The 12,510-nt window shown below is 43.8% G+C and overlaps 1 protein-coding gene across 1 annotated transcript in view; it reads right to left on the reverse strand.

Annotated features, from left to right (window-relative positions):
• Slpi (secretory leukocyte peptidase inhibitor) overlaps nt 1-11,920 on the reverse strand; it is a 20,697-nt gene extending 8,777 nt beyond the window's left edge. The window contains exon 1 of the mRNA XM_021194702.1: nt 11,848-11,920. The gene's annotated coding sequence lies outside the window, so the exon portion shown is untranslated. The remainder of the gene's footprint in view (nt 1-11,847) is intronic.
• Between the last annotated feature and the right edge of the window lie 590 nt (nt 11,921-12,510).

Consider the following 12,510-nt stretch of genomic DNA (forward strand, 5'->3'; position numbering starts at 1 on the left):
AGAAGAAGAAGAAGAAGAAGAAGAAGAAGAAGAAGAAGAAGAAGAAGAAGAAGAAGAAGAAGAAGAAGAAGAAGAAGAAGAAGAAGAAGAAGAGGAAGGAGATAATGATGAAGACCTGCCCCTAATGGTGGCTTTTATGTTTGGTGTTATTCTTCCTCCTGTGATTAAGAATAAAATTCTCAACCAGTGACATTTCCATGTGAAAATATTTTGGCGTCTTCTCCAATCAAGCGGCTACTCAAGTGGCATTCCACACAGTAAGAATGCACACATATGGGCTGGAGAGATGGCTCAGTGGTTAAGAGCACTGACTGCTCTTCCAAAGGTCCTGAGTTCAAATCCCAGCAACCACATGGTGGCTCACAATCATCTGTAATGAAATCTGCCGCCCTCTTCTGGAGTGTCTGAAGACAGCAACAGTGTACTTACATATAATAAATAAATATTTAAAAAAAAAAAAGAATGCACACATATATGGTTGCAGAAGGAAGGAAGCTCAATCTGCGAGCCAGTTTTACACAGGAAGTGAGGAGTAGCATCTCTGTCCTCTTCCTTCCATTCCTGTGGGGAGTGGGTGGCGTGGGCGTGGGGGGGGTGGGCAGGAGTTGGCCATACTTCCTGGTTCTCCTGTCTCTCCCTGGGAGTGAGGACCAGAAGCGCTCTAACTGCATCCCTGCTGACTCGAGAACGACTCATCTCCAATCTCCCAAGAGACTCAGGTACTCATCCCCTGCCTCCCAAGAGACTCAGGTACAGCTCATTATCTTGAGTCCTTTATGCGGCTGCTTCTCAGAACGAGCTCTGAACGTGTACAGTCTTAGACACTCTGAATTCTCTAACACCAAACAACTGATTGTCAATGGCTTCTGGAACTTCTTTGGAGAACTCATGAGAAGGACGGTATTTCATTAGTCATCCACGTACATAGAAAATAGAACGGACTGTCTATCATCTACACCCTAATTAGAATTGGCTCTCATGTTTAAAAACCATAAACTGTTTACACTACAAATGTACTTCAAAAGAAGTTTAGAATGACTCACTCCACTAGGAATACCCATCTAAAATCACATAGTAAATAAATTGCCTTTGTGAGCTTAGATTTCTCTGAACCCAGTAACTCCCAAGTAGCCCAAGCTACCTTCTGTTTGATCACACCCCTCCTTAACTAAGTCAGAACTCAAATTCTAGCCCCATCTCTTCCATCTATCTTCAAACATTTCTCCATTCAATTACCCAAAACACATCGTTGAGTATCTCCTGTAAAACCTAAGCATTCACACTCATACACATGCGTGCACACTCACACTCACACCCTCATACATACTCTCACACTCTCACAGACATACATTCTCACACACACATACATGTGCACATACAAACATGCTCTCATACACACACGTGCATAGACACACACACACTCATACACATATACTGATACACACAAACTCAAACACACACGCATGCACACACTCACATTCTCATACATATATGGACACTCACATTCTTTTTTTTTTAACATTTTTTAAAGATTTATTTATTTATTATATGTATGTATACTGTAGCTGTCTTCAGACTCTCCAGAAGAGGGAGTCAGATCTCATTACCCATAGTTGTGAGCCACCATGTGGTTGCTGAGGTTTGAACTCAGGACCCTCAGAAGAGCAGTCAGTGCTCTTAACTGCTGAGCCATCTCTCCAGCCCAGACACTCACATTCTTACACACACTGTCACATACATACACTCACATTCACACACACATGTGCACACACAAACACACTCTCATACACACATACACACTCACACACTCTCACATACATACACTCATACATACACATTCACACACACATATGTATACATACTCACACTCTCATACACAGGTACACACTCACACCCACACACATACTCACAGAAAGATATCTGCCAACTCAGATTATTGCATCTCAAAAGACATTACTCAGTCCAGTTTTCCATTAAAACCATCTATTTCTAGATTCTAGAGCTTTTCTTTTTCTTTTTTTTTTTTTTAAAGAGTTTTTTATTTAACGTATGAGTATCTGCATGTACACCTGCATGCCGGAAGAGAGCCCAAGATTTCACTATAGATGGTTGTGAGCCACCATGTGGTTGCTGGGAATTGAACTCAGGACCTCTGAAAGGGCAGCCAGTGCTCTTAATCACTGAGCCATCTCTCCAGCTCTCTAGAGCTTTTCTTTATCACTGCCTAACTTCATAATCTTAGTTAAGAATGCTGGGGAGACTTGTAGCTGAACTCGGGACAGAATGGAGAGGAGATTCTTCCCAGACATGGACACAGGAAGCTGAAGAGAGGTAACTGTGTGGAAGATATAAAACAGTTTGAATAATTACATAAGTTATGAGCTAGTCGGGGAATAAGCCAAAGCTTGTGGCTTAGGCATTTATTAATAAATAATTAGCTTCAGAGTCGCCATTTTGGGAGCAGGGGCAGGAAAGGAAAAAATAGATTTATCTTTTACATTAAACTAGGAGAAGGTAACCATATCTCGGCCTCCCCCGTGCCAGGAGAGCGATGTTGTCAAACTGGTGCTGCAAAGCCAAATGTAATTGTTCCAGACATAAACGCCACTGGAGAGAACCACCCTGGGCTGTAGTAGACCAATAAGGAAAGGGTTCTAGGACCTTTATCCTATCTAGACTTATGTTCTTGGCCCCAAGAACTTTGTCAAATATTGGTATCAAATTATGAGATGTCTTAGTTACTTTTCTATTGACATGATAAGATAACATGACCAAAGCATTATAAAAGAAAAACGTTCACTGGGGCACATGGTTCCAGAAAGTTAGAGTCTGTAATCATTGTGGCAGGGAGCACGGTGGCAGGCAAGCCGGCAGGCAGGCATGGCACTGGAGCAGCAGGCAGGCAGGCAGGCAGGCATGGCACCGGAGCAGCAACTGAGAGCTTCCATCTGATCCGAAAGCAGGAGTCAGAGAGAGACAGAGGGAATAGTGTGGGGGGTTGAAACTTCAAACCAACGCCATCCCCAATGACCCAGCTTCTCCAACAAGGCCATACATACCTCCTAACCCTTTGGCTGGGGTAACCTACACATACAATATTGACTGGCTATGGAGGCGTGTCCTTCCGTTCTCAATTGTTAATTGCTGTGCCTGAGGTGCCAGGCTAGCAGGATATGTAAATGTTTGTCATATCCTCACCTGCCCCAAAAGAAAGGCGCACTGCCATAAGTGTGTGTGTGGGGGGGGATATCTCCCATTATGCTAATAGTTTTTTTGTATGAGAAAGAAATGTGGCATTTGAGCAGTAGCGCTGGGAGCTGGAGCTGGGGTAGAACAATGGGCACAAGCCACAAATGGGGACACCCCCATCCCACCCCACCCCCTGAAAGCCCCACAATACTGTCCCAACAGCTCCACCAATCCTGTACCAAATATTCAGATTATGAGCCTATGAGGGCCACTTTATTAAACCCCTCATATGGAGGATGCTTTAAATCCAATGAAAAAGTCTTGGTACCCCCATGACATTCGTGCCACTATTAGTAAACCACTGGACATGGCTTGCTAGGCCAATTGTTGCATAGCTCCCAGTCTGAACTTGGGCACAGCACTTTCTGGCACTATCAAAGCTAGCCCGTAGGAATAAGACTATCAGGGGAGTAAAAATTCCTTTCTCCATCTTAAACTCATTCCCCATCTTAAACTCATTCCCCATTGTTATGAAATATGACGGAGCAAGGGGCACCTGGCCAGTCCATGCCAAGGTGTGCCCCTGAGAAATTATGCCAAACAACAGATCTGGTATAAAGGGGATTTTACTGGGTGAAGGGAAAGGCATGAGGACCTGGGAAAGGATAGAGGTAGTGAGTGAACCAAGAGGGCAGAGAGAGAAGGGGCAACAGAGAAAGGGTGCTCTGGGGATTGACAGAGACAGACAGACAGACAGACAGACAGACAGACAGACAGACAGACAGAGACACAGAGAGACACAGAGAGAACTGGGATGGCTGGCAGTCCTTTTATAGGCAGTCCACACCTGGCTTCGGCAGCAGTGGTAGAAGATGACGTAAGCCATAGCTAGGACCCTGGGGAGGAGTCAGAATCACCTGTAAGCTAACATTCCTCCCTTTCTGTTTAATTAAAAGTTTAATTAAAAATGAGGAACTTGGAAGGGGCGATGGTGGGGCAGGAGTGAGGTCACTGTGTTCTTTAGACTACTTCCTGCTGACTGGGGGTGATGTCTTTGGGGACCCTAAGAAAACTGGGATGCTGGCCAAGCCCGGGGAGAGCTGGCTGCCTCACTGCTGTCCAGTATCTGGGGCAGGCACAGTGCAAGTCCAGTTGAAACAGTCTGTGAAGCTAGACCAGAGCATATGTGGGTGACTGCTTCGGAGCTGTCCTGGATGCAGAATTTGAGTAAGCACCTGGACTTGGCAGGATGCTGGAACAGACACACATTTGCAGCAGAGGATAAAGTTAAGTAGGTTAAGGAGAAGAAAAAAAATGAAGGCACATTTGAAACTTGAGTCCCAGAACCAGGGACAGGGGAAGGAATTCTCCCTCTGGAATGGCAATAAGTGAAACGTGGACTGTTGATTGACAGGGGTACTTCTCTGGAGTCCATTGGACCCTTGAGAGGTGGGTTCAAGTGGATTCGATGAAGCTTACAAGCAAGCTTTTGAAGTTTCAAAAAGATAAATTTTAGACGTGTTAGCAGCACCACTGTTTGTAATCTATACTGAAATCCACATTGTAGAAAAAGGCAGTAGACACACATCTTTGTGTCATAGCAGAGGCCTGGGTAATGGTCCTGAGTGAAAAGCATGAATGCTCTCTGATGTGAGCTCAGGCACAACTGGAACCTTCTATGGAGCAGAAGAGCAAAAAGCTCGCTTGATCTGGCTTGTCAGTGTGACTACAGACCATGAAAAAGGGGCTTTTTCCCTCTATCCAGAAGACTGGGTATATATAGATTTAGCACAGTAAGAAACACTTTTAAGTCTGTACTTAAAAGACAACCACACTGGTCTTCCTCCTTGAGTTTCCTGTGCTTTGCAAACTGTATCTTGGGTATTCTAAGTTTCTGAGCTAATATCCACTTATCAGTGAGTGCATATCATGTGAGTCTTCGCCCCTCCTTTTGTTCCCCCTCCGGGAACAAAATACCCATGGAAGGAGTTACAAAGACAAAGTTCGAAGCTAAGATAAAAGGAAGGACCATCCAGAGATTGCCCCACCCGGGGATCCATACCATAATCAGCCACCAAACACAGACACTATTGCATATGCCAGCAAAATTTTGCTGACATGACCCTGATATAGCTGTCTCTTGTGAGGCTATGCCAGTGCCTAGCAAATACAGAAGTGGATGCTCACAGTCATCTATTGGATGGAACACAGGGCCCCCAATGGAGGAACTAGAGAAAGTATCCAAGGAGCTGAAGGGGTCTGCAACCCTATAGGAGGAACAACAATATGAACTAACCAGTACCCCCTGTCTCTAGCTGCATATGTAGTAGAAGATGGCCTAGACGGCCATCATTGGGAGGAGAGGCCAATGATCTTGCAAAGATTATATGCCCCAGTATAGGGGAATGCCAGGGCCAGGAAGTGGGAGTGGGTGGGGTGGGGAGCAGGGTGGAGGGAAGGGTATAGGGAACTTTCAGGATAGCATTTGAAATGTAAAAGAGGAAAATATCTAATAAAAATTGTTTAAAAAAAAGAGACAACCAAAGGAAATTTAAAGTCTTAAACTTGGGACCATGATAGTGGATCAAATAGCGGAAGGCTTTACCAGAATTAAATCAATAATTTATCAACGCTCCATGGGTCAGTGTTAGGACTCTGAACTTCGAAGTCTTAATCCAAGAGTAGCACAGTGAAGGGAAGAAACTGGAAGCGTTTGTCATCCCTTTTATATAGGTTAATTCGACTTCTGACCACCATTTAAGTTTTCGCTTGCCTTTACCAACCTTAAAACACCTTCCTAGATCCTAAAACACTTCCCTAAGTCCTCATAACTTAGGCTTCTATATCTGCAGGCCTTACATAACTTTTACATCTTTTTCCTATTCAATTATTTACCACGAACGAGACACGGGTGGTTGATTACTGGAAACAGTCACTTGTAAAGTGACTTCCTGTAGATAAAGGAATAGTAAAAAAAATAATAATAATAAATATTTTTTAAAAAGATAAATGAATAGTAAAAAGTTACATTGTTTAACATGAAGTCTATGAGTAAGGCAAACCTGTTTGCCTTTTTAAATAAAAAGTCTAGAAGTCCTTGAGTCAACTACTAGTTGAGTTGACTAATGAACAAACACAGTGGTGGACTGCCTGGGGTAAGGAGCTAGATAACCGTCATTCTCTAGCTGTACATATGACTCAGAGTACTTACGACAGCGTGTGTAAGACCTGCACAATATCAAGCCAGATAAATTCCAGAATGGTAACCAGAGATGGGACCAAGTCTCACTCCCTAGGTAAGGAGCTACCAGCAACTAATAGCCGCTAGAAGAGAGAGAATCATTCTTCTTAAAGGAGCGGTCCCTGGTAAGTTGACCATACTCCAACGGAAAATAACACATCCAATCGTTTATGGGCGGCACAAAATGTACTTAAGGTGGTTGTTGTTTTTTTTTTTTTTTTTTTTTTTTTTTTTTTTAAGAGAACGCAAAATTAGGTGAGTGTGTAAGTGATTCTGGAGAGAACTGGGTGGGGGGGGAATGCAAAGGATCAGATTCATTTTGCTTTAAATCCTCGACTATTAAAAAAAAATGAGGGGAGAAAATGTGTCTCGAGAACAAACGTTCACCGTTTGGAGGACCTAACCTTCAAAGCTCCAGATTGTTTTAAAGGGAAATAGCCTAAGGTAAGTAGCTTGCTCCCCCAAAGCATCTGCCTAGGAAGGCGGTTCCCTAGACACGGCACACATGATGGGAGGGCGTCAGTCCACAATTCAAGCCAGTAGCAAAACCTGGCAGAATTGTCCATGTAGCATTGACTATGAAAACATTATGGACACAAGACTGAGGAGTCTTGGTGCCCTGCTCCATAGTTCAAGCGAAGGTCGGGCCAGGCAATGCGCTGAGGCGTCAGAGCCCCTGAAAGGAGTCCCTGTTTAGACAGGAAGTAGCAGGATTTCATGCTTGCTTTGTTCCAATTGCTCTTTGCCACGCCCAGATCCCTCCATTTTGGAGTGAGGATGTTTATTTCGTGCCATTAAATGTTGGGAGTCTGTAATTTGTCTTTATTTTACAGGTGCTCACAGTTAAGGGACTTTGGACTTTTAAATTGTGGATGACTATAATCTCTTTGTATATTTGACTGAAGGCATTTTTCAAGAGCCTATGAAATCAAGAGATGGTGAATTATGGTTCAAACGTGGTGTGTTCTGTTGTCAAATAGACAAGGACTCTGTGATCATGGTGACTATTTGACAAGATCTGGACTTGCCCCCTGCATGCCTATAGAGGATCAGTTGACCTCTGGGCATAGATATCAGGGATTATCTTAATTACGTTATTTGACTTAAGAAGAACCATCTTAAAAGAGGGGGAACGATTCCCCGGGTGACACAGTATACAAGACAGAGAAAATGAATGAACAGTGCCCGTTCTTCCAATTCTTGACTATGACTGCAATGTGATCAGCTGCTTCCTATTCTACTGCCTCGATTTCCCCAACATGAAGGGTTAACAGTCCCTTACCTGTGAGCCGAAAGAAACCCTTTGTCCCTTTAGATGTTTTTGTAGGGCTTTTTATCACAACAGGAAACATGACCAAAACATCCCTCTACCCTCTCCTTCCACATGCTGAGGGAGGAAGGCCACAGGTCCTGGGACCTTTGCTCACACTTCTTCCCTCATCCCCCTGTCCTCTCCATCCCACCCCAGATCATGGGCAACGAAGTTATATACAACACGAATTTCACTTCATAGCAATAAAGTCATGTGAAAGATTGGCCACTAGGAAAGAAATACAGACATTAGTGGGTATACAAAGCCCTTTCTAGACAACCTCTAAAAAGACTTTAGAAGTCTCAGCTTGACTCTATGTAGAAATCTCACATCCATTCCCAATGTACTTAATATGCCAGGCACTGGACCGAATTCCATTGGCTTGCTATTTGAAAGCCAATGAATGCATCCTGAGGGGATGAGAACTGGTAGGAAAGAAATCACTTTGTTCAAGAACCAGCACCTAGGGAGATGGAGGAAGGCTATCGTCACCAGAGCAAGACTGTGTCAGAGAACTCCAAAACAAAAAAAAAGAGTTTTCATGCCTAAGAAAAGGAGGTTCAGGACAATGGGAAGAAAGGCTACATGCAGGCTGGGGCTTTCATCATCTAGGTTTGATATTTTCCTCTCTCTTCCCCTAAAATACACTTGAAATGACTCATGCCCACAATTCTTTAGACAAACATATTATTTCCCTGAAAGATAAACATCATTCTAGTTTTAAATAAAGAGCGAGACATGCAAATCTTTACCCTGAGCCTTGGTTGCATCAGAGGATGGTTAAAGGTACTGGATAAAGAGAAGCTAAAAAGATTACTGGTTGCAGACATTTTAGGAGCAGTGTTTATTTAGTTTTTTGACATGGTCGACTCCAGCAATTAGTGTCTGAGACATTCCAAAGCTTTGTGTGGAACTCACAACTTGGGGCAAAGGGAGAATTAAAAGAATGAATTGACAACTTTACATGGGGCAATTTGTAATGAAAAGCTGAGAATAGGGGTGTGAATGATACTGTTTTACAATAAATAAATGTTTAATGATATTATCATTATATTACCATTACTGCTGGCACAGAATAACTTCAGTGAAAAGCAGAGAATGTGGCAGAATTTATATATTAATTCACATTTCAACCACATCTCTGTAGTAGAGAATGTTAAAAAGCACTGTCCAGACCCCTTGAAGCTAGGGAGAGCTGCAATTCAGGCTTAACTCTAAGTTATCCTATCACAGTCTTGAGCTAAAGCAAAGGTAGAAAGACCTATAGAGGAGGCTTGCTCCTGAAAGTGCGGGCCATGGCAGAGGCAGTGTGGTTCTGTGGCCAGGAACTTCCCGAATGACTCTGGGGTAGGAAAAGTTTACAGAATTGTTTACATTTCCCTCTTTCAGTTCTTTGAGTAATTTTGTACCATACATAATCCTGATACTTAACTGAGTTTTTATTTAAACTGAGACATTTTTTGCCAGCCATGGTGATGCACACCTTTTATCCCAGCACTCAAGAAGCAGAGGCAGACAGATCTCCATTAGTCTGAGGCTAACCTGATCTGCAAAGCCAGTTGCAAGCTTGCCTAAGGCCAATCTGGCAGTTGATGACAAAGATAAATAAAGTTCAAACCCAGTGCTCTTTAGGATGTGGCCCCCTGCTCCCCAGTTCCAGTAGCTTCCACTCTCAGGTCCCTGACCACAGGGAGCAGGGGCAAACAAACTTATTGGAAAAAAGCATATAGGTCCCTGATTCCACTCCACTGGTGAAGGAGTTCTTTCCACACAAGAACTCTCAAGATGCCATGTGACACCCAACACTGCACAGTGAGCAGCCAGCCCTGTTGCTGTGGATCAGTCACGAGATGCTCAAAGCCTGCGGACCAGACATCAAGGACACAGAGGCTCAGGAACAGAACCAACCACTGGAGCTGCAAGAAGCAGTATTTACAAAACCAAGTGTGGAACGTCCTGGGGTGGTGGCACATGGCTTTAATCCCAACACTCAGGAGGCAGAGGCAGGGGGATCTCTGTGAATTTGAAGCCAGCCTGGTCTACATAGCGAGCTCCAGACCAGCCAAAGTTACACAGAGAAAGAGAGACCATGTCTGAAGGAAGGAAGGAAGGAAGGGAGGGAGGGAGGGAGGGAGGGAGGGAGGAAAGAACAGAATATAGACAGACAGATTAAATAGACAGAGAGTGTGACATGTTCCCTATTGCCCACGGGAGGCAATGATTTGCTTCTCTGAATAATTACTCAGGTGTCAGGGATAACTGGGAAGCAGACCTGCTCCTTTGATCAGCAGGTCATTTACCTGAGGGAACAGGAATATTGTCTATGAGAGTGTGGTGGAAAGGAAAATTTGAGGTTAGAAAAGTCAGGTCCCAGGGCCTAAGAGATGCCTCAGTAGTTAAGAGCACTGACTGCTCTTCCACAGGACCTAGGTTCCATTTCCAGTATCCACACAGTGGCTCACAACTGTCTGTAACTCCAGTTCCAGGAAATCTGAGAGCACTACATGCATGTGCACACAGACATACATGCAAGTGGAACACTCATACACATAAAATAAATCTCTTAAAAAGAAAGAAAAGTGCAGGTCCCCCTTATCAGATATCAGGCTAATACATAACCCTAAAGTTGAATTTTAGGTGTTGTACTGTTATAAAGATACTATGCCTTCCCAGTGAGAAATCATGCTGCACACTAAGCAATAATAATAGAAACAATAGGGAAATCTCCTAAGATTAGTGTATGTCCAGCTCTGGACAATGCTCAAGGAAGAGACAGCCACAAATCGAAGATTTTTCTAACTTACATACACCTTGACCTTATGCATTACAATGTCATCGTTAAATCTCTTCCAGGTCCCAGCCCCAGGTTATACTTAGAAATGTTTAAACAGAGACGGGAGATTGCAAGTTTGGCTGCTTGGCCCGATGGGAGACTTGCGCAGCAGCGATGTTACCAGAATTACCTTAAGTAGCCCAGAATTTTGCTACCTGGGGTGGTTTGCTCACCTGGCAGAATTACACTTTTACTGTTAAGAGCACAGGGGACTTGATGACCCTGCTCTGATCCCTTGAGCTGCCCTTTAGAGGCATGGGGGAGGGGCGTCAGGTGGGGAGTGTTAGCAGTGGGGAGAGTTACACCCAGAGGGAGGCTTCCCCTTCTGGGGAATTTGAGGAGAGAATAAAACTAAAGGCTGACGCCTTTCTGAGTTCGAGGCCAGCCAGGTCTACAAAGTGAGTTCCAGGACAGCCAGAGCTATACAGAGAAACCCTGTCTCAAAAGACCAAAATAAATAAAATAAAATAAAACTAAAGGCTGGTTGTAAGTCAGGCTTGCCTCCTTTTGTTATGGAAGGAGTCTAATGGAGATCAATCTCCGTGAATAAACATGAGCAGAAACCTTCTTAGCAATTGTAAACTGCAACTAAGTTACAAACTTGCAACTAAGTTACAAACTTGCAACTAAGTTACAAACTTGCAACTAAGTTACAAACTTGCAACTAAGTTACAACTTGTCCTTCTGACCAGTTCCAATCACCTGGTCAGTACACTACTAATCTCCCACTCAAGCCGGAGGCAAGGCTCCTTTAGCTAATTCTACTTCACAGAGCAATATTTCCTAGACAAGTTTATTAGTGATTTTTTTTAATAGCATCAATTTTGATGCTTCAAGTTTCTCCTGCATCACTACCACAGGGCATGGGGCAAACCATAGAGATGACAGATGGTTCCTCAGTTAGGGGAACTTCATATCGTTGCTGATACAAAGGACTCTGCTTCAGCTCCCTGCACTCATACAGTGATTAATTGTAACTCCAGTCCCAGGGGATCTGATGCCTTCTTCTGACCTCTGAGGGCAAAACTCTCATACACATCTTTTTTAAAGTGATAAATTTTGTTTAAATTAAAGAGAGAGATGGATGGTGAACGAAACTGTTGAAAATAGAAGTGCAGGGCAGTTCCCTTCCCGGTGTGACTAGGCAGGTGACTTCCCTCTGATTCTCAGGCCACCAGAGGCAGGGGTGGGGGATGGGGGGGAAGTCACAGGTGATCAGCCACCCCTGGACTCTTCACAGTTGAAATGCATGCCTTCCTTTGCATCCCTTACCTCCAAGTACTGGAAGTGACCTCGCCAGTGGCCTTTCTTCTCTTCTTCCGGTTATGTAGGGGTTTGGCATCCCAAACTGGCCTCTGGTGCTTCCAGATCTTCAATAACAAAAGGATAACAAAAGGCACAGGATGCTCTAAGCTCTTGCCTCATCACTTCCTCCTATTGGGGCAACCCAGTCAGAAAACTTCCCTCAGGAAAATGCAATCTCCCTGTTAGCCAACGTTCCACTTCCCCTGGCAATGCAACCAGTAACTGTGGTCATCTTCTGGCTACTTCTAAGCAGGGCCATGGACGCATAACCAATGCCAAACATCTTCTTGTATAGATGGTAACAACCTTTTATTCCGTGTGTGTGTGTGTGTGTGTGTGTGTGTGTGTGTGTGTGTGTGTGTGTTCGTGTGTGCGAGCCTGTAAGTTAGTCCCCCTAGCCCCTTAAGTGTTATAAAATTAGAATTAGGCTGTTAGCAACTAACTTATCTTGAGTCTCCTTGTTGTTAAAGTTGATTGGCTGTCCTTTCAAGGGCTCACTCTACTTGTCTTTTCAAAGTCCGGACCCTCCTAACACTCATCAAAAAGAAAAAAGAAAAAAGAAAAAAGTATGTGTCTCTATTGACGTGAGAACTAGGAGAGTGTTAACAAGCAAGCAAGTTTTTACTGAGA

The sequence above is a fragment of the Mus pahari genome, chromosome 3 (genome assembly GCF_900095145.1).
Source record: "Mus pahari chromosome 3, PAHARI_EIJ_v1.1, whole genome shotgun sequence".
Lineage (NCBI taxonomy): Eukaryota > Metazoa > Chordata > Mammalia > Rodentia > Muridae > Mus > Mus pahari.